The sequence below is a fragment of the Bemisia tabaci genome, chromosome 1, assembly GCF_918797505.1.
Source record: "Bemisia tabaci chromosome 1, PGI_BMITA_v3".
In the NCBI taxonomy this organism is placed as follows: Eukaryota; Metazoa; Arthropoda; class Insecta; order Hemiptera; family Aleyrodidae; genus Bemisia; species Bemisia tabaci.
In genome coordinates, this window is record NC_092793.1 from 15,467,710 (window position 1) to 15,488,214 (window position 20,505).

The 20,505-nt window shown below is 42.7% G+C and overlaps 1 protein-coding gene and 1 non-coding gene across 4 annotated transcripts in view; one reads left to right on the plus strand and one right to left on the minus strand.

Annotated features, from left to right (window-relative positions):
• The window catches only part of LOC109039439 (hdc homolog, cell cycle regulator), a 298,819-nt gene that overhangs the window by 51,170 nt on the left and 227,144 nt on the right, over nt 1–20,505 (plus strand). The gene's annotated exons all lie outside the window — the stretch shown is intronic.
• TRNAN-GUU (transfer RNA asparagine (anticodon GUU)) lies at nt 11,513–11,586 on the minus strand. Its single transcript has one exon. It is a non-coding gene; the product is annotated as a tRNA-Asn (tRNA).

A 20,505-nucleotide genomic window follows, 5' to 3' on the forward strand; every position in this document is an offset into this window, starting at 1 on the left:
ATTAAATCTGAAGATGAAGAAATATTAATATAACGTCAAATTATTTCGCTGGGGGCGGCGCGAGGTTGAACGGTACAGCAAGCCCCCTTCCCTGATTTCTTTTGAAGTCGCAAAGAATTTCAACCGGACTTGTCAGTTCTTTCATTAATTTAAGTAGGTTTTTTCATGTCATTGTTTTTGTTTTTTCGGAGTTTATTTCGTCACTCAAACGCACTTGAATCTCTAGAACAGTTTTTTTGCAATTTTTGCCTTCAGAGACTTTATTCACCCGGGTTCGTTATTTAATCTCAACAATTTGTCCATTCCGTTTTGGTGAAATGCCGGATTTTTAAAATTAATAAGCATTTCAAAAATGTAGAAAGTTCATCTTTACAACGGAAGCTCAGACTTTTTCTCTGCTGAAGAAAATTCGTTTTATTTAAGGAAAGAGTTGTTAGTCCGATTATTGACTTTTTTATCCTTTAAGGCGTCTCACATGATTTCTACAATAAAGTCCACTATTCGATAAGTTTTTGCGTATTTCCAAGTGCTCAAAAGCTATTAGGAGTATTAGGGCCAGCTTCTAAGTTAATGAGCAAAGAAATTAATTTTTAGTATGATTTTACCCCGGTATCGACTTGCAACTCAGTAATGAAGACTCATAAATTAGGCACAAAGCCCAAGCCAGAAAATAGGATCTCTGAAGAGTTAAAACTGTAAATTTGGTAAATAAGGCTGAAACTTAAATGAAAGGAGAAAAAATTAAATAAGTAAATGAATATATAAAAATATTTAAATTCTAAAAACCCAGGGCGAATTACGAATCTTCACAAAATCATTTTCAGCTGAATTGAAGATGAAAATCGATGAAAAATTGAGTGGCGGCCTGCCCGCAGTCTTCTCGAACACTGGAAAAAAAAAAAAAAAAAAAAAAAAAAAAAAAAAAAAAAACATTGGATCTGGAGTCCAGACTCTTGAAAACATTTACACGAAAAAATACTCTTGATTCAATCGGATTTTTGCTTGAGTCAAAACGAAATCCGCTTAAATTAAGAGGCTTGGTTCTTGATTTAAGCTAGATTCTTATTGAATCAAGAGTACTGCTTCTCGTCAATGTTTTTAAGAGTCTGAACTCCAGATCCAGTGGAATGTTAGCTTGTAATATTTTTTCCCCCTTCTTTTTTCTTCCTATTTTTTTAAAAAAAATATAAGTTTAATGCTCCTGCGCTTAACGCTTACCGTTTCGCAACTCTACGCATAACGGCCGGAGGAACGAGGATTAGCCTAGCGCTTCGTGGACGTAACTCGGCGGCGCTAAGTTTGTTTTGAGCCGTAAATCAGTGGTCTTCATCTGGCGTCGCAATGAGATCATCCCGATTCCCAGGATGAGCATTCCGCTGCAGATCTGTTTATGTGACGATCCGAGTGCTGACACGAGCCATTTCCGAGCTGCGTTTCCAATTAGCGCCCCGCTCAGAAAACGCGCGCTCTCGGACCGCGCCGCCAAAATCTAACTTTCATCACCAGGCTTTGGTGTCAAGTCGATGGTCGAATCCGAAACGAACGACTTGGTGACGTCATTCACTTCGTACGTGACGTCTCCTCGGGCAGGAGCCAGTCGTGCGTGTAAGCGCGGTAGATATCAATAGTTTCGTATCGATATGATTTCTGTCGACGTATTTATTTTTATTTTCATTTGAGGAGGACTAAGATGACAAAATTTCATGAAAAATAAAATCTTGAAATTTCACGTGAAATATGTCGTGAAATTTCAGAGATGTATGAAAGATATTGAAGAATACGGGTTCCTTCTCATGTTTCGCAAAATGTAAAAATCGTGACTTTCTTCTATTTTTGTGTGTTTGAGTGTGTGTTGTATACTGTAGCCCCTGAAAATTATGAAATATTTTACCGCTCGTGAAATTTAATGAATTAATTCCCTCAAATTTCCAATATTTCATTTCTTTCTTACGTTTCATGTCACCTTGAGGAGGACACAGTGTTCGCGCAGTTAAACTCAGTATGTGACCATTTTTCTGACGAATGACTGATTATAAATTCTCTGCGCCCCGTATGTCCTTAAATGTAGCAGTTAACCAAGAAAGTAATATAATAAAACACCATGAACGTGAAAAAATTTACGAGGAACGTATGCAAAATAATTGATTTAAGTGCAAAATAAGAAGAAATAATACGTAACACACCAAAATGAAGTGAGAAATATAATGAAATAAAATCACATGTAACAATTATTTACGTCAGAAATAAATTAAAAATAATGTGTGACGTGTAAAAATTAAGTACGAAATGCAATAAAATGAAATGTAACTTTTAAAATTTCACTGATGTCGACACATGAAATATTCTCAGTCCTACTTTGTTTTAACCACTGGATTCCCAAATTTAATTAATTATTTCCTTTAGAAAAGTATACTACTTCCAGCCGTACTATTCTTAAAACAACCGAACTAAAACTCAGAATTGGTCACATATTCAGTCCTTAATTGTAGGTAGCAGCAATGTATACGGAACGCCCAACCAATCTGTGATCCATCTCAGTTATTGAACCATTCTCGTAATTTTATTTCTCTAAATCAAAAATATTTTTACGCGTTACGTATAATTTTATTTTATTTTTCCAAAATTATTTAATTTGTTCATTTTATTTTTACATTTTACTCTCCTTCCTTATAATTATTATGCATTGTTTATTTGAGTTTCCTAATTTAAAAAGGGTTCCTTAATTTTAAAAAAATTCTGACAGTGCCATCGACATTTTGACCCATTTTATTTTTTTTTTTAACAAAGCAGTAAATCATTTATGTATCAACTCGCCCAGATAACCAACTTACTTTTTGAGTCTTTTTTCAACGAAACACATACAGATGTCTCACTTGCAGCAGCGAATGTATTGACGGGAAGTCAGATTGACTGCGATCGGTCAGGTGCTAGATGTTGATCAATGACGGCTAACTTCTACCCCTCCGTTCATTTAATTTGTTCGATCGTAAAAAAGTGAATATAAAAATAAGGAAAAAATTCGATGCTCATGCACTGCACATTTATTTGGCCCCCAAAAAAAACCCGCGAACAGTACATACATATTCGGGACCCATGCCGGCGCTGGCGGTGCTAAAGCAAGCCAATATAGACATAAAAAGGAGCCAATAATAAAGTTTATTATCTCCTCTTGAACTGTTGGTTTAAATTATAGTCCACCACGACTTGTGTCCGCAGCAAATCTTGGACTGTGCCCGGTTGCCGGATTGATATTTCAAACCCGAACAACAGTTCGCAATGAGGAACAACTATTTTAAAATCATCTATAATTAGATGGTGCTTATCGACAATGGAACTGCAAAACTCAATTCAATATTTAAAAATCCCCGCTCGGTTTTATTTTCTTCAAGGAAAATGATGTCCTGATGAAGACCATGGGTTTCCTTGTAATTTTGCGATATTATCCCAATATTTTGTCTCGCCCATAAAATGAGCTTTAAACGAACATTTGATTGATTTTAACAATAAGAAATATGATATGCCGGGTTTCAAGGGAATGCCATCCAGAATTGCACGAAAATTTGATAATAGCCGTGCACACTATGTAACGTAAAAAACCTAGTCTCCGGGCCTTGTCTATTTATTATTATTATTATTTTTTTATTTTTTTGGCTTTTTATTTCTGTAGGGGAGGGAGCAAAAAGCAAGGGTTTTTTGAGTTTTTCTCAACGTTTATTGGCCATCACGTATGCCAGATTATCAGATTACTGCATTTTACAAATTTTAGATGAAAAGAAAAATCCGTTCCTCTATCAAATTATGTCGCAGATAGTTATTTTACGTTGAAGTTTTGAATTACTTTTTCATTTTTTACAATCGAAACCCTTCTTCGCCTACCAGTACTCTTAATTTTAGTGTTAAGTTTAATTTGACTTTCAATATGGCAACAGAACCTTGGGCGGTTGGTATATGGTATATGCATGAGCTAGTTTCATTCGCGTTCTGATGGTTGACTTTTTTTCGTGGATTGTCCGTCACCGTTTCATTCTAGACGCGACAGCTCGATGCGCTAATCATGGACGGATTTTAATCGTCTCTTTTGAAACTGCGCTGACGACTTCATTTGATTCGTTCTATGGCCGGGCGTTTTGGTGTCGGAAACTGTTCCTTTGTCTGTTGTGCTTTATTAGTGTTGTTTTTTTTTGGCGCCGAGGTCCTTTTATAGGCCGTCTGATCCGTCCAGCTGATTCTTCATCTTGCAATGAGGCATAAGATCCAAATGAGGCCGGAAAACTTCTTGTAATAAATGTGACTGAACTTGAGAAATACAGGAGAAGAAATAAAGTAACTGAATCAAAGTAAATGTTATACTTAATGAAAATTCGCAGAATTAATCCATAAAAGCGTCTTTTGATAAAAGGATCATCGGTCAACAATTTTCCGGTCTATCTCCATGAAAACTTCTTCTTCTTTAAGGATTTGAGTTTCCTGTATGGTAAATATTACGTAAGAAGAATCGTTGAACCTAACTTTAATTTAGAAAAATTTCAAAATAAAAGCATTCGGCACTGCTACTTACTTTAAAGAAAATTAATACTCCAGATTTTGCAGACTGAAAAACTCTCCTACTTTTATTTCATTACCTCAAAACTGCCCTGTTCTATCCCCCCTCCCTATTTTTTTAAGTTTTTTACATTATTCGTTAAACAAAAGTAGGTATGCTCGATGTCGATTGTTCTCGAAAAAAATCAACCTTCAACTCATCGATTATTTTTTTAAAAAAAGAAGAGTCAGCTTCATTTAGGTATGTTTATCGAGAGTAAGATAATACATTGACATTTTTCCATTCTTCAATACTTTTATAACGGATGAATATCACGAAGGTGTCAGCAATGTGGATGTTCTGTCTCCAAAACATAGGCACTCAAATATATTCCCGCGGGTCTGGAGTAAAGTGGCTAGCCTTATTACAGAGTGTTGCGCCTATTTTACACAACCAACACGTTAAGAAGAAACCTACCTCCAGTGAGAAAAATTTTCGGGCCGGATTTCACGAATTTGGAAAGAGGGGTCTTTCGACACAACGAACCTCAAGTCGTCTGTGTCGTTAGTCACCGTGAAACATTGCTAATCATACAGTGCCTCTTTGAAGATGCGCGATTTCTCCCGTCACGCGGGCTCAGTCGCGGACTGTCAAATTTCAGCCTAATAAACCTTTGTTCTGTAATCAGCCACATCATAGTTAATTACGCGACAGTCATGATTATAGGGTTGAGGAGAGAATATTTTCGCGTATGATTTAATAACGCCGCAATCCTCTCAGAGTTGTCACATTGTGGGAAACTTCCTCGCATTTTTTCATTTTTTTTAAAATTTTTTTCCTCATTCTAAATTTCTTAAATGCAATTAGTCGCGTTTTACAGTAATTTTAAATTATTCGACGAAGGCAAATATTCGAAGTGATTGGAAGTACAGTGAAAAATGTTAATGTAAGAATAAAAATTCCGTAGTGGTCCTAATAGAACGGAGGGTGGGCAATGTATTAGGAAAACGGACCGAAAATTCGTTTGTGTGGCAGCCTCCCGCATTTGATTTTTCTTCATTTGAGAGGGTATGCAATATGCGCTCTCAAGAGTTCGAATAGTGGTATCCTCAGAATATTTGGTCATGCTTCAAACGTGTTAACACTTACCAGTGCTTCTACCCTTCCTACTACAATATGCAACGAGGAGAGAATGTACTGCAGTAATTTTACGTGCATTTTGCACCCTTCTTCCTCCTATTCTTCTTTTTATTCAATTTATTTATCTGTTCCTCTCTATCAACTTCCTCTCCTTATCTTCATCGTCCTGCTCTTCGATCCCTCTCTATTCTCTCTTTTATCCCTTTTTCTGTATCTGCTTCTCTCTCTGCCTCTTTCTTTTCAGCTCTCTCTTCTCTTTACTTTTCCTCTCCCATTTTACCTTTCCTCTGTATGTTTACATACATCTTTTTGTATTACACTACCTCTCAAAAATCGATACACAAAGTTGCTAAATCTTAGTAGCATTGTCAAGCGTGTTGCTAGGAAATCCTAAATTGCTCTTTATCTTTGAATCGTGACGTATCATCGCCCCTCTGGCCTGAAGGGGAAACTGCTTTTTGAATTGAACCCTATTTTCCGTATGATTCCATGCTTTCCTGAGCTCACGTAAAAACTAGAATACGCCATACCATCAAAGGAGCGAGGTTATGACCGGAGCCGGAAAGAAATGTTTGAGAACGAGTGAAAAAAAAGCACGCACCTTGTTGGTGGGATGAAAATTCGCGTGAAGTGCCTGTTATTAGGGATACTTGAGAAAGAATAAATCAACGGAGTAATATGAGGAGGGGAAGTGTGTTTATTCTGCGATCGTTATCTTGAGGTTGGTTTTTTGGCAGACCGTCTCGCCTCTCACTGTCGAGCTTTTTCTATCAGGTAAAAATCTAGGGCAGGGGGAATAAGTCGTGCTGCCCAGGTATGAGGGAAGTTGGAGGCAGTGTTGGTAATGTTTGCGACGTCTACCTACTGAGCATGTTCCATTCTCTCTCCTTCCTTCAGTTTTTCGCTCCCTCTGGTTACAATCCTGACTCTTTCCTTCATTTAAAACTGTGTTGAATAGTCGATTCATATCGGAGCACTTGACCCCTCCGGAAATCGATTCATTTCCATAGGTTCAAACGGTTATCCTGGAGCCACAACTGGTTTTATCCTCAAATGACAGCGCGTTTTCTGCACTGTCAAAACACGTCTTTACGCCTAAAAATACTGGTAAATCAGTCGCATTAGGACCTTTCAAGGTGGATTTCGGTGCTACCGCGGTATCGTGGAAGCAGGTCTCGGTATTGGAAGTCCGTGTCAGACCGGCCGGTCTGCACGTGGGAAAAAATCCAACGTTTCATTGCACCGTAGATAAGCATTTCGAACGTTGCCGCGTTGTTTGAAAAACTGTTCGGACTTTCCCGGAGAGAACAGGGGTTTCCAGCGAGAGTGCAACGCAGGATTCATGGAACAGAATCTATCCTGAAGCGCGGCGGCGAAGCAAAGTGAATAATTTTGCTCTGGTGGACATTTTTTCGCCTCCGCAGCGGAGGTTCCGAGCGAGCATTCTCGTCTTATCTCATGCTTAGCTTTCATGATTTCACGGTTTGATTGTGGCTCGAACCAGAGCTCGGAGGAATACATTGCAGAGCTGTGACAATCTTCCAACGTATCTGATGGGAGGATTTTATCCTAGCCGTTGATTAGAGCCGCTAACACGCTTTTCTTCGCTCACGCAGCGACTTATCATAGGGACCCAGCTCTTCTACATTTTAAAGTAATTTTCTTCTTCTTTTCTTTTTCTAAAGCAAAAAATACCGTATTTTCATTAATTTCATCGGAATTGTGAATCATTTAATGCAAAGAAAGACACTGACACCCAAAAAAGATTCATTGACGTACAGTTTCAACGTTCAAACATCGTACAGATCAAACGTCTTAAATGGACGTATTTCTGCCAAACGGAACTATGTGCATTAAGATATGAGCCCTGAGACCCACAAGAATATATGCGTAACAGGGCTCACGCCATAAGCCACATAGTTCCGTTTGGCAGAGCTACGTCCAAATGTGTGTAAAAATATGCTCCCTTGCAAGGAACGTCCATGTACCTATCTAAATGCAAAGATGGACAGATAATTAACTAATATTATTTTTCTCTCTTTTTTTTAAATTTGTGAAATAAGTGCGTGCGTCCAATAACTGTTGATCGAAAACCTGGGCTTATTCGTCGTTTTATCTCAAAGAATTGTAGAAAATATTCTCCCCATGAAGTTCGTGTGTGAGAGAGACAAATGGCGGGTATGTTGTTTTTATCAAAAGCTAGAAATAGTAGTTTAGTTCCTATTTGAAAAATTTAGTCCACATGCTCCGATTAGACAACAGTGTTCGGGGGGGATTCATGTAAAATTCATAGGCCTGAGGGACGCGCGGGTGCGCTCCCGATTGCAATCAAAAGTGGACGATGTCAATCTGCGACCGTGACGTCACTACGCGGAAACGCCGGCGTCCATCGCGTCGCGACGAATACGAGCCCCCACCCCCCCCCCCCTCCCACCTATTGGCTCTGTCGCGCGAGTAGCCCTCATTTTGACGAGCTCATAAAATTTAACTCTCAATTATCCCCCGGCTCTGGAGGGTTGCAACCGCTCACCCGCAGACGCCAAGTTTGTCGTTCTTGGAGACAATTTGATGAAAATTGGATGATAATTTTGATGAAAATTTGATGAAAATTTTGATGAAAATTTGATGAAAATTTTGATGAAAATTTTGAAGTGACATTCGACTATACTCGTCCTCCGGAACCTATTTTAACCGGTTCACAACACTTGTGCCAGGATTCCAATTAACTCGGGTCGTCCGTAATTTCCGTAAATGACGTCAGATAAGCTCTTAGAGGAGAGGGGTCCGACAAAACTCTCCACAGAAGGTTGGCTTTTTCTCATTCTTTTAAGTTTTCAGTCGGAAGAGCCCTCCGAAGTTTAATGATGAGTCAAACCTACAATTCAAAAAGACAAGAGGAGGAAATGAACAAGCACACTCCGGCAACCGAGCCTCTCCAAAGCGCTCAGCTCTGGTCATCACACGAATCCCTGCATTTTTAATGTAATCTAGTTCACTTCCATTAGCTCATTTTGTTTACTCCTAGCCGGAGTATTTGCTCTAGGCATTTGATTGGGTTTCTTCCCGATTCATGCCCGAACTTTCTTCCCAACTTTATGGCTCATTACCTTATCCGGAGGGTCCCACTCCTTACTTCTTCGCCGTGGCTTGACCGTCCGTCGCGGAATCGCTGAGGGTGGGAGGAGAGGAATATTCGCGCGAGTTTTCTGTTATCAGTAGCAGGACAGAAAGCTTCGGTTCGACGAACGGTTCGTCAGAAAGTGTTGGAGGGGGTGAAAATAAAATTCCACGGCGCTCGAATCAGCGGATATCGCGCCTTCTGTCTCCCAACCCAGATGTGGGTTCCGTCTACGTCGCAAGGGCGTTGACTCGTTTTTACGCGAGCCCTGGAGAGCGCGGTGTCTTACGGGTGAAAGGGCTCAGATGGAAGTGTAAATACGGATGGGAAAATCACACCGCCAATTGAAACTTGAAACTGGCGAACGGGGACTGGACGCCTCGCTTCAATTCCGCTCCTGCCCTTCATAACCTCGCAGAGTAGACTTTTTCGCTCCTAAAGGCCGGCGCCTGTTTTTCTGTGTCGCTCAAAATTAGGATTGACAGCTATCGAGCAAGATACCGATGAAGGATGAAGGCGTTGTATGTAGTTCAGAGTGGCCAGCTGCTCGAGTTTGAAAAAAGAACATGTTCGGAATTTAAATTTCAAAGTCCGCTCGGAAATTGACCACTTTTATCCAGCCTTTTCATCTTCCGGCGAGTTTTTGTAGGTTCTTCCCCCTTTCTTCTCTCGTTTCTCTTAACGTGCCTTTTCGTAGTTTCGCTTGTCAGATGCAATGGGTCTGCAGTGAATTAAACCAGCAATCGTAAGTTGAGAACTCGTGTGAAACGACCTGTGTAGCTTTTAGGATGTAACTGCCTTATTTTAAAGGATATGCCACAATCAGCACTCGCTCTCTCCCGCCCCTCCCCCCCTCTATTTTGATTTTTAGTAAAGCTCTCTCTCCCCCGTGGGTAGACTTTGAAACGAATGAAACAATCGCCTTCATTTTGATATGATACCATACGACGACTACAACGTTAGAATAGATTCATCGTGCCTTGAAGTCTCTCTTCACCCAAAGGGAATTAAAAATGAAGCGAAAGAAGTATTCCAATAGCGAGAAAAATTTTGAAGGTGTTCAACGTCCTAAAGGGTCATTGAAAATGATATTTCCCAGCTCACACTGAAATGGGTTCAGCAATTTCCTCGTGTCTATTCAAATTTTCTTCCGTCGCTGTACAGCTACCAAGGATATTAAGCCCAGTTTTTACTGGCAAATCCTCGAGCGAGTTAGATGAGCTTTTAAGTAGAACTAGTTTGATTCTTTTCCTGATCGATCGAGTTTTTTTTTGCCCTTTGAGTAGTGAGTCCTGTAATTTAACCGAGCGGCAATTTGTCAGTACCCGTGTGAACGGATCAATCTAACGCCGACGGCCATCTCCTTGTTGCCAACAAGGACGTAACCTAATTTCGACATGAGCTCCAGAGGAAATGGAGTCTTACGAAGGATAGGGTTCATCTCGAAATTCAGGTACAACCTCACGTTGGCGGAGTGCCGATTTTCTCGCACCGGTGACTTCCAGGGCCCGCTGGCTCGAGGACACGCCTGGAAACAAGAAAACCAAGGATGTGAAAAGAAAATTGCACACTATATCACGGCGGCTCATTGGAAAAAACAAGCCTAAAAGGAGGTCGAGGGGGAGGGGGCAAAGTCAATTTTATCTAATCTTACGCAAGAGAAGGAGGAGTCATTATTTCCAACTTTAAGTCTCCGTTGAGCTCTTTAATGGCCTTTTCCTGGCTTCGGGTTAGACAAGTATTCAAATTTTGCGGAGCGAGCCCTGTCTAACCGCCTCTAATTTAGTGGTTAGCAGTCATTTGCCGGGGCTCCTATGCTAATCGGTGTCTGTCCGAACTCGGAGCCGAACTTACTGAATTCGCCTATTACGTCAGGCGCGACGGTGCTGCTCCGCGGTGGTTCTTGCCCGAGTTAACAGCCATTACTCTCCCATCCTCCTCAAGCCTCCTTCCCTCGAGTGGAATTAGGTAGCAAGTTTCGAGTTCCCTCGCCCCCCTCCCCCCCTTGCTCCTCTAAACAGCGAACTTGGGTCGAGAACTTTTCACGCACGGGCCTTTTCGCCTTTTGTGCTCAACTCGCTAACTCTTGAAAGATTTTAACTCGAATCGCACCTGGATTATCCCGGTTTCAAGGGAGCGAGACATTTTTCAGCTTTTCTCGATGAAATTTCGTCGGCAGGGTTCCGAGAATTTTTCCGCTGCGAGTTTTATCAAATCCAGGGAAAAAGTTTTCAAGGTTTCTTCTAACTACACACTGTAGTTACGAGGAAATGTCAGATAATTTGATCTGATAATCCGGAAAAATGCCCTTCGAGGACAGGATCGAAAAATGTTTTTTTTCTGAAATTTCTTTTGCGATTAGCGGTTATTCGCTCGATCACCATTTCTTGATCTCTTCCAAACTTCACCGATATGATTGTTCAATGTTTCAAGATACCAAAGAATAATCCAAACATTGAGAAAATGAGAGAAGAAAAATAATAAATACTGTCGTTATACGTACCAGTGTCGTTTAATGTGTACTTTTGAAGAGGGTGCCTTTCAAGCATTTTTTAAGTATGTTGAGCCTTGCGAAGGGAGGGGGGGAGATAAACATAATAATGTCCCCTCTACAATGGTCATTTCATAGACATTCTTTCCAACATCATATAGAATTTGTTTGGTTTCATTGCCATTGTTTCATCATATTTCGCTGGTCGCCTCCTAGGAAATGCAGCTCCTTTAAAATATTTCGCCCCCGGGTGGGCTCGAACCACCAACCTTTCGGTTAACAGCCGAACGCGCTAGCCGATTGCGCCACGGAGGCCGCTGATTCCATTGAAGCTAGAAACTTCTGAAAATGAGAGTCACTTATCGGTACCAGCCGTGTTTTACTGTTGATTCAGCATTTATGAGTTATCACTCGTTGAGTGTAATCGTCCACTACTGTACGGAATCCCAGGGAAATGCTACTGTGTTTCGCACTCTAGCCATCAATATGGCGTCTTTTTATGAACGGCCTCTAACGAGGCTATACTTATCTTCAAACAAGTTGGATGAATGGTGCTGGGTCCACACCATATCGCGGGGAAAGCAAAGCCGAGAATTTGCAAAAATTACATTTAGAGTTAGAGTCAAAAAATGAAATCGATACAATCGAGGAACGCTACATCAAAAAATCTTTTTTTTATCTATCCTCATAAATTGAAGCTATAAACAATGCCTCCAGTTTGCTGAATTTTACCAAATCCCGCCCCTCAAGAACTTCGATGCAGCCGGCCCCCAGCCAGGAGTCGCTAGGCCGCTCGGCTTCAAATGCCGAGCAAAGGTCGCTCTGCCAAGGCCGAAAAAGCCACAAATTTCAATCCCACGCAGTGGCGAGGAAGAAGAAGGGCAGAGCACCGAATTTCACGGTCAGCGTAAATGAACGGCAGAACGATCGGGATCCCAATTGCACGGGGCGTCATTAGGCGAGATCCTCGCGGGATAAGAGAAAAATTACAGGACGACGGACGCCCGCGGTGACATTTTCGACGGAAGCCGCGCGAGGGGGCGCCGGGGGCGGCGGGCGGGGGGAGGCGGGAGCGGGGCATTTACGGCGTCTAGACGCGAAAATAATTGGTCATATTTTATTAAATTGAGGCCGCGGTGCAACCGACGCGACGCGACGCCCAGACCGACGCCGCCGACGCCGACGCAGCTCCGGCCCGCAGTGCATTCTGCACTTGCGCGCGCCGTTGCCATCGTCTCGAACATGGCTCTGATTGGCCGACGTAGGACACGAATCCATTTCTGATTGGTTAACCGGATTTTAGGCCTTCACAGTGTCACAAATGGGAATAAAGATTACATTTTCACCAATTGCAAAGATTATAATCCGGAGTGGACCGAGGAATTTCGGGTTCGGCAAGGAACAAACGGAATGAGAGAAGGAACGGAGAAAGGAATTTAAGAATGAGCCGATCAAAGATTACGAAAAACGTTCAATTTGTGTAATCTTTATTCCCGTTTGTGACTCCATGAGGAGTGTTGTCTTGACTCTCCGTATAAAGGGACTCTAGGACAGGGGAGGGGCGATTCTTACAATGCGTCACTCTGAAATTCGAAATTTTTGAACCTCGGCACTCGCCAATCGCGCAACTTCGTTTATTCGTGACGTCATTCAATGTCAAAATTCCTCACGCTGGACTACCTATCTTTTTTTCGGCATGCTCTTCTCAAATTTAAAGCAGCCCTGCATCTGCTCAAAACGGATTAAATCCCACGAAAGTGGTTCCCAGTCGTTCTCTTATGTAGACTACATTCTGCAATTAGGAAATACAATTTCTGACTTTTTTGTTAAAACGCTTGAAAGCATAGGGAAAATAATAGTACATAAGTTGTTTTTAGAGTGATTGTGAGCCCGAAATTTTTAGTTTCTAATTGCTAAATGTAGTCGATATGATTCATTTTTTCGGTGCAGCTTGCTTCTCATTCTAATAACTGAATCAATTCAGTATGGTGCCCCAATCTGCGGTGGAAGAAAAACGTCTTACTTACGTCAAATTTCCTCCGATCAAACGGAAATACTCCCTTGAACTTGCGAATGTTTTCTTTCCTCGAATTTTTCCCCGGAATTTTCCCAGCAATTTACCATAACTTTTCCGGAAATGTCGGAGACTGATGTTTGTGTCTCTCCTTCGAAATAAATTTTTGCCGCGAGTGAATTGGGCATCGTTTAAATGGTAATACGGCGTTCTTCCTCAGCACATCAATAATATTATAATTATCGCGTGATCACTCGACCACCATAATCCCGGCGGTGAGTTGAATTATCCAAAAAAAAAGCGGAAGATGAGTTTTCACGGTGCTCCCGAACCTACCCCAACTCAGGCTTGGACGATGCGGGGATGGGGGCGCTTCCGTAGGCCTTATCAACCGGCGACAGGGTTGCTGGCCGGCGTCCAAACCGCCCAATTTCCCATTTAATTATCGGGGAATTCTCGCAAGAAGCGGCAACAGCGCGGAGCGGGCTCGGCACAGCGCTAATCCATCATCATGAACTTGGCTCGGACCCCGGAGCTAGGGGGGGGATAGTACTCGCTTCCTCGCCGGGGGGCGCCACCCCATCGATTCGGCAACACCGTCCACCTGATTCGCGATAAGTCACGATTGTAATTATTTGTTTATTGTTATTTTGTACGTACCTGCCCGATGGAGCACCAGCGGTGTTGCCGCGTCACAACGTTAATGAAGAGGAGACAAGCAATAGGAACAGAACAGGGTGTGAAAAGGTATTGCAAACCTGAAAAAGCCTACGCGGAACTTAGAATGTTTCCTTCCAGCAGACACAGTGCTGGTTTTAAATTTTTCCGTGAAAAAATTGTTGAAATCCAAGGAGACTTGTCACCCTCTGGAAGTTTAAAAGAATGAACCGTGTGCACTATGTGACGACGCAGCCGTGCGTAAAAAGCGTAGCGCGTGTGCGTTTGCGAGTCATTAATAAGTCCAAATTTGAAACTGACACGTCTAGTCGCAGTCCAGGTTCTGAGCTCCGGACGGTGCTTTTATTTTCGATTCACATTTCTGCTCCCAGTTCAGGTTAGCCACGGTCAGAGCTGCAGGTCGATTGTTGACTCGCTATCGAATGACTTGATCGATTTATAACATTGTTGAAATAGGGATTTATCGATCAAGCTTGTTCGATAACGATTCAACAATCGACCCGCTGGTCGGAGAAAGCTGGGGAAAAATCACGAAATGATCCGAAAATCACGGGAAAGCACTGCACAGTTGAAAATTTCCGTGTCTATTGGTACTTTGAATTGCATTATTTCCGGTCAGATCAACGAAGAGGAGTTGGTTGATCAATCAAATTTTTCGTTAAATCGACCTTAACCGTAAGTTACTCTGAGACATCCGGGGATAAACAAGGTTACCTGCTGAACGAATGCTTCTGTAAATGTTACTCAGAGGTTACGACTTGCTACTGGCTAGTGAATTGGACCATCACCGATGTGATCTTGGTTCGATTTTAGCAGCTCGCGCATGAGGTTGCAAATTTTCAACCCAAAGATGAGCTAACCAAAAAACATCAATCGCACTTGTCGGATACTTTGCGTTTTACTTCCCATATTAACACAAAATGTCGGTTATTTTTCTTACTGTATGGGAAATAACAGATGTATCCGAAGCCTACGTCAAATGAAAAAAAATAAAATATCCAGGTGATTTGCCGGTTGTTACTATGATCCTCAGAAAATAATGCGACCTGAACGCAATCGAAGTAATTGCATCACTCGAAGAAGCTCCTCGCACAATTATATTCGGTGCCAGGACAGTCGATTCTTCTCGGAATCGCTTCCTCATTAGCGCGTCTCAAAAAAAGGTTTTATTATATTTAGGTATTTTACTATCCCCGTCGCGGGTTGTCGGGCTCGGGTGGCAAACTCGGCTGAAAATCGTGGAGTTTCTCTCGGAGCTCCCGTGGCTTTTTCCGAATTTTCGTCCCGATTTGACGGGCGCGACGCCGAGTGGGAAGAGATAAAAAGACGGGAAAAACGACCCCGTGACAGTAATAAGGAATTTTTCCAAGGAATTCTTTTCATTTTATTTATTTTTTCCCCCGGCCGCCCCCTTACTCGGGGCGTTTTGTTAGGAGCAGTCAGTTATTAGAGCTCAATTATTGACGGGCACAGGTCCCGGTCCCCTCGAACAGAGGGCGCGAGGGGGGGGGGGGGAGTCCCCGGGACTTTCCCTTCGTCGAGGAGGAGATATCCTTGAAAGGACTCACGAATCCCGAGTTGACGGAGGTTACGATTCGGGATCATCCCTTTTCGACAGCCGTCATTGCCGAATTTTTAGTCGAAACGTCTTCGAATCTTGACGCATTGCGAAGAGAAAGTTCAAAGTTGGTTGCGGATCAAAATTTCCCGGTTTTCAGTGGGTTTTCACAAATTCCTTGTATTTTTGTATCTTTTCATGCCACATTGAATTATGTGTAGCGATAGCGAGTGTCCTATCATCATCCTCTCGTTTGCCAAAAAACCTCACAGTCTAATAGTATTGATCGTGAATCGAAGTTTAGGAGCTCAAGCGCCGCAACTAATAAATTGAGATAGAACAATAATAAAAGTCCGACACTCTGTGTTCAATATCACTGATTGTGAGCCCGTCACAGAACTCGTCGTTGCTGAAAAGGCCAACTGGTACCGAATACCGTGTTCGGGAAATATAATATCGTCCAAAAAAACACACTTGTGTGCCCTCATTAGTTTTCCTAAACAGTTCAGACCATGCTAAATCCAGCTTTCGGTTCAAAAAGCCAAACTTTAGGATTTTGTTACCAGACCTGTTTTTTTTTTTTTTTTTTTTTTTTTTTTTTTTTTTTTTTTTCAAATTCAAAAGTTTAGTCTTGCGAATTGAATGTTCGGTCACGTGGATCGTAAGACGAGTTTGACTAACCACACAATTTGATCAATTTTCTTCGTGTGTTATACATGCACCATAAACGTTCGGTTTATGAGAACTGAGCTTTTCCTAGCGTGATAGCGCTCGAAGTTTCGGGGTGTAACAGGAGAAAACGGGAGCTTGTCCTTAAACTTTACCTGTTGCCCACCTTGAACTCGGATCCGAGGTCCAACGCCGATGCGGCAACTGGGTCGGCCTTTGAAAGGGCCGCGGTGGAGCTGCGTTGGCATCGGCAGGTTGTTGACTTTAATTGATTTTCCTTTTTCTTCAAAATTGAGTTAAGTCACGAAAAAGCCCCTTCGATCCCCACGCTAGGCACCCAACTTCGCCTCTCCTCTCGGGCGAAAAAAAGTTTCCATCATAATCGGGCCCCTTTTAAATAAACCTAAACATTTGTGAGGTAAATCTCTTCTCCAAACCGGCAATCGGTTTAACGGCTTAACATGTTTTCTTCTTTTTCCTCGCCGCCGCTGCGCCCTACCTTTCTCCCTCCGAAAAAGCGAAAAAGTGTGTGCTCGACTTTTTCGCATCCCCCACTCCCCCCTCCCGCCCGCGTCCGTACCTCGCTCGCGAAACGAGGGGAGTCACTTGGTGAAATTCCGTGGGAGTGAGTCCAATTATAGAGTCTTTATTCTGGATGCGGGCTTTGTCGAACCAAAAATGTCGAAATTCGCGGTTTTGCCTCGCTCCTAACGCCCCGAAAAAGAGGGAAAACAACTTTCCATCCAAATTTAAACAAAGAAGTTTCCACTCGACGCTTTCGATTTCAGCGCGGTGATGGAAAAATCAAATCGGAGCGTTCGTCCGGAAACAAATAGATACTTTCCTTCAGTCTTTCCGACAGGTGGAATCTTCAACTTTAGGGACCATACAGAGTAGCCCTCAAAATACACCCTTGTTTGTTGTTGAGGAATTACAAATTACCTGATGTTTGGTAAACTCTACTTTGAACTTTCTTTCCGCCATAAGAAGCCGTGTAATTTCAAAACTTCAAACGCGTGTTTCTCGAAATAGCCAATACTGCAATAATTAGGCGTCTTGTCCTCCAAGCTCGATTCTGGATTATCGTTGGTTGACACGGTGGGAATCGTCCCAAAAAATAATCAGGTACCGTAATCAAGATTGCTATGCTTCATTACTTAGAACTAGATGTGTGTGGTCTGAGTTTACGTAGTCCATGCCCTGTCGTTTTCAGCTCGTACAACTCACTCTTCTGTCATGATTTTACGTCATCAAAGAATTCATAAAAACGTTAACGAGCTGCCATCTTGCTTTAAATTGAACTCGAATTATGAGATGTCCTCCCATTACAGGTACATTGTTTCCCTGTTTGCCACAAATACTATTATGTAATGATGAGTGTCTGGCTTTCTATTGCATTCGATTACCAAGTCCCTGCATCATATGCGGTTTATAATACATCCATGATAGTTCCCTCCACATAAAAAAATGGAAGGATGTTGACGACTCCATCAATTTCCCTATGTGCCTTTCAGTATAGCTGTATGAACAACCGTAGCATGACGACGGAGAAAGGTGATCCATGGGGTTGCTTGACCCATTTATGACTTAAATTCTCCCGAAGAAAGGTCATTCTTCGCCATTTTCAGAAACTTAGCTCTTTATTTTTCCTCCCAGTTTTCTTGTGAGCTCATGTCGCGAGACGGTAATCCAGCGAAGTGTAAGGGTTATTGGTCCAATAATTTTGACAAGCTTGTTTTGTAGTGGACTTACAAAGTGGCATCCAATACTCCCGTCCTAAGGAAGAACACCGTATGAACATTCGATTGTTGCCGAATTTTCCCCGATAAATTATTTACTTTCGAGTAAAGTTACGAGAATTTCGTATCGAAATTTTCAGACACCATAAATTCGATTGTGATCAAAAGTCCTCGAGAAATTCAACGAAGAACTATCACAAATTTTCCAGGAGAATCAGTCTTCTGTCGGGGAAAATTTGGCACCACTCGGATCCACATACAGTGTTCTTCTTTATGTTGCGATAGAATACAGAGTCTGAAGTAGATCGGACCGGAAATAAGTCATTCAGCCGATTAACTGTGTCCGGAGCGAAATTCATAAATCAGGGGAAATTCTTGCGACCGGACCAGCATTGTTGCGAGTTGGTGCTTACTCAGAATATCCCGTCGGTGACAGACACTAATGCCGTGATCGGAAAGCGTGCCGGTGCGAGGTGTCCAAAATCGAGATCGATGTGTCACAAGAAGAGGTTATAATGGGGAAATGGACGGAAAATCGCGGAAAACTGTTTATTGAGGGGGTCATGTGAGAGGGGGTCTAGACATAATGGACCCCGCTCGTCAGCGAAAATAGGGAGACCGGGGCTTACAACTGCCTCAGAAATCTACGCGGCCCCTCCCAAAAATTATGAAGAATTTCGCTTATAAGTCGCTTAAAATTGCCCCTAAGAGGACTCAATTTTTCAAATTGTTGCGGGGGAGGCCCCCCAGACCCCCCTTCTAGGTTAAATAAATCCCCCGAACCGACCTTTGGAGCTGGGGTCCTCTTTAGTGGGGTGTTTCTTGTGTCCCCCAGACCCCCTTGATGAGGTTCCGCCTCTTAGTCCCACCCATGACCTAGAGTACCTGTATAGGGAGAGAACCGACAGATCGGTTCATGGAGGCCTTAGGGCCCAAAAGTGCAGCCACCCTCCTAACCAACTTCTAACGCACAAAACTTCACTGCCAGTCTGCAGATTCCAATTCTAACCAAGATGGCCAAGAATGTACAGTAATGAGCGTTCTTCCGCGAAATTGAGTAAATTTATGCAAAAACTGAGTCAAACACGTGCTTATTAAAGGACGGTTCGTAACAATAGTATCAGTAAATCGCTCTGGATAATTGAAAATCATAGGTTGGTTGCCCTTTTGGGCCCTAACTTTGTTCGCGGAGGCATCGGTGAAGGCCTGATGGACTTTCGGAGTTTCAGATCTGTCGGTACTCTCCCTATACAGGTACTCTACCATGACCCCACTTTTTTCGCCTGGGGCACACTGCCGAATAGGCGTATTTTGCTCGAAATTCGGCAGTATCGTCGACTAGATGGGTGATCAGGGCACGACCGGCGCGAGTTGGAACAATTCGGAGCAGGGCAAAGCGCGAGCGCGGAGTGGCCGATGCGATGTCATGGGTCCGCGTCCTTGATTTTTGATACCGGGAAGGTCGCCATTTTGACCACCGACACGAGCCGTCGATCGGGCAGCACCACCGACTCTTCCGCACTTTGTCGCCGCCAAATTGCCCCCGAAATTCTCGCCACCCGACCCGCAGGAACTGTTTTACGTCTTACAGTTATAAGTTTCAGCTCATGCTGCTGACGTGTTTAAGTCTTTTCAAGATGACGAAAAAAAATTTGACGTCATATATTTAAAATTATCACCATAAAAAAATCTGGGGGAAGGGCTACTGACAATTTTTGCATAAGTTGGCAACGCTGTTGCTCTATTTCAATACATCATCTAAGATCAATTGGACAACATTTTGCAATTAGAAACTACAATGTCTACCTCATTTTAGAAACAACATACGTGCCGTTAGTTTCCCTACGGAGATAGGTGTTTTTATGTATGAGCCAGAAAGTGTAGTTCCTTATTATTATTATTATTATTAACTCCATATTGCAAAATGAGCAGATTTCGGGGCAAAATTCATAGCAGAGCTTTCGAATTGCATATCTGCACTTAATAAACTACGTCGCACAATCTTTTAGCAACTGCCTCAATCGAAAGCGTCATACGCTCCTTCATCGAAGCAGTCCTCAATTTTCGTTGCTCTCTTGCATTACAATCCCTCCATCAATAGCCAATCCTTTTTCGTGCCCTTCGTTTGCGGTTTTAAAATCAACGGTTGAGAGCCTTGAGCACATTCAGCCCCAGCTCCATGCTCTTAAGCCGGAATTTGTGTTTTTTAAGTCGAAAGCTCCGAGGGAATTTTGGAATCGCTCCACGCTAACGATGTTTAGCAGCTGACAACAGGAGGCTGCGCTCACTTGCCGGACTGTGCTAACAATCAACAATTTCCCCTTTAAATTCAGTTCCAACCAAGCAAAATCGAACGGCCTGGCAATCTTGGGGCTGCGGCTAATATAAATACGGCGTGGCCTTCACCGCAACAGCGGCGGTTATCAGAACGTTGGCTGTGCCGACACCCCCCCCTCCCCCCGTCCGGGGGGGGGAGGGAGGGAGACGGGTCTCTGGTTCCGCCACGGCTGCATTAGTTTCGCCCGGGTCCGCGAATATCACGTCACGGAGAAAATAAAAACGCTTCGTCAAACCTA